Source organism: Arachis duranensis, chromosome 7 (assembly GCF_000817695.3).
Source record: "Arachis duranensis cultivar V14167 chromosome 7, aradu.V14167.gnm2.J7QH, whole genome shotgun sequence".
In the NCBI taxonomy this organism is placed as follows: domain Eukaryota; kingdom Viridiplantae; phylum Streptophyta; class Magnoliopsida; order Fabales; family Fabaceae; genus Arachis; species Arachis duranensis.
This window is the reverse complement of record NC_029778.3, coordinates 46,216,391-46,219,305: the sequence shown is the minus strand read 5'-3', so window position 1 is coordinate 46,219,305 and position 2,915 is coordinate 46,216,391.

Below are 2,915 nucleotides of genomic sequence, written 5' to 3'. Positions count from 1 at the left end.
TATTATTATTATTATTATTATAATCTATGAGTAATTTTGATTTTTAATTAAAAAATTTAGTATTTCTTTATAAATATTTTATTAATTACTTTTTTTAATGATTTTAATAAAAGTAGGTATCTTTTAATAATTAAATAGTTTTTTAGAATCATTTTCCTTATTTTTATTAACGATATAAAGTTTTAAATACTATTTGAATAATTTATCTTTTTATTAAATAAATATGTAAAAAAGATGTGGTTTAGTAGTTCTCTCTTAAAATTTTTAATTAAATGGAAAAAATTTCATCTGTAACTCTTGCAAACGAAGAATTTTTTGCAATAAAAATATTACATAAATATTAAATATAGTAACTAAATATTTATGCAAAATAATAAATTATTATAATAATTAAATTTATAGTAACAAAATAATCAATTTTTTCAAAATAGTATAATCAAATCTATTCATAAATATTAAATATATGTATCTTTTATACGGTAATTAATTGTATACTGAATTTTTATATCTATAAAGATGATTGTTTTGTAATTAGTCATAGAACCCTTTGTTAATGGTCTAAAAGCTAAAAAAGGTGAGGAGATTTATTATTTCTGGGGAAAGGGAACTACTTATAAATATGAAGGTACATGCCAAGAATAATGAATATATAGAAAGAAGGTACATGCCAAGAATAAAATTGGAAAAACATGAAGCAGTACGTTCTTATCTTAAACAAATGACATTGTTTAGCTATCTATTGGCTCTATTCAAAAGGAAATGATTCAATGAGTAGGAGCTCTTGAAAAGGCAGGACCGCAGGACTCATTTAATTATTTTTATTGAGATAATTGTAAGTAATACTAATATGTGGAAAGTGTCAAGTGTGAATACGAATATAGATTTAATTTTTTTTCCCCGCACCAAAATCCGGAATACACGGGCATAGAGCCTTGATTTTGATATATTATCATCATTAAAAATATTAGATGAACCAGTTAATTTTATAATTAAATTTAACTAAATTTTTTTAAGATAAAATATATTTAAAATTTTTAAAATTTTTAAAAATATTTTAAAAATTAATTTATTTTAATCTTATCCTTAGTATTTTAATAAGTCTTAATAATTAATACTTAATACCATCTCTCTCTGCCACATACCACAGTACTACTTAGGAGTGATAATGGGTAGAGTAAAATAGGATTTGAAGTTAATCCTAATTCTATTTATGGGTTGAAATTTTTATATAAACTCAACTCTATTTAAAGTTACAAATCAAACTTTTCGATTTAAATTTTTTTTATCCAAAACTAAACTTCAGTTTTCTACCTCTGTCCAAAATAGACCTTCAGTTTTCTATATCCATCCAAAATAGACCTTCAATTTTTTACTCCTACCCAAAACTTGATCCACAATTTTTTATCTCTATCCAAATCTAAATTTCTGATTTATAATTTTTAATTTAAAAAAAATTATCTCCATATTTATAAAAAAACACATCAACTCTTCAAAACTATGCATAATACACTCCTCCTATCTATTACCAAAAAATATTAGCCTTCATTCACGCCTATTTCCAAATGACTTTCGTAGCCACCTTTTGCTCCATGCCTTGGCCGAGGATATGAAAAGTCACCATTTTCAACGTGTCGCGTTCTATTTTTGGTTCCGATTATTTAGTGTCCCCGTAACAAATTATTAACATATATCTAGTGATTATTTATATAAAAATATTCTAATAAAAGTAATAGTTAAAATTAATAAATAATTTAATTATTTTTTATATTATTTAATATAATAATCAACATTTTAATTATTATTTTTTCATAAAAGTATTTTTGTGTGAGTTACTTTTTTTATATCAAATCAACGCATCTCGAAACTTAAAAAGATGTGGGACACTAATATAATATTTTTTTGAATATCTTATCTCTAGTCCAATGTCAGATCCTATCTTGTTCAATGTTCTAAATATACTTGTTCCACACTACTTCCACTCTGTTACCTTATGGCGGTTTCTTTTCCCTTTTCATTTTTAATCTCAGGATAAATAATATGGGACCATTGTTATTTGTCAATTGCCACTCCAAACCATGTTGCAATCACACTTTCACGGTACTTTCCCTCGCTACAAATAATAAATCATTGACCCTTGACCGATGACCCCAATATTGCATTTGATTTTAGAATAAAATAAATATATTCAAAAAATTTAAAAAATATATAATTATAAAAAAATAAATTATATTTTTTGTTAATATTATTAGCTTTTTCGAATATAATAGACATATAATATACTATTCAATATTTATAGATACAACGTCTTTATTTATATCTCATTTCAAACACAATTTTGTATTTCTGTATTTCTGATAAACTAAAATTGATATGTTCGGATATTGGTAAGTGTACCAAATCACATCAAATAATATCACGTTAAGTGGATATCATTTTTACAAAAATTAACAGATTGAATCAAGTAACGTCTAATTGAATCTCTAATAAGATCAATCAAACCTTGACAAGAGGATTGTGGATCTTGAATTAGAAGCAAAGAACAGTGAAGAGAGAATTGATTGTGAACGAGAGAAAGCTTATAGAATTAGAAAGTAGTCAATGAATGACAATGTTAAAGATTTCAGAGATGTTTAATTCTTAGAAAAAGCAATCCTTGATTTTTCCTAATTTGACTCATGCAAAAATCTTTTCACAGCAAATCATTTATAATCAAATTTTAATTTCTTGGCAATTCAATTTCTCTTAATTAATCGCCAATCCCTTGGTCAACTAATTAAGAGAATAGGTTAAGAACGGTTTCGATTTAAAATCACACAACTTTCAAAATACTATTCCTAATCAAGTTAAGAATTATGAGAAAGAGTTTCAAGCTATTCTGATATTAAATTTTCCAAAATAACAACAAAATCCAAGAC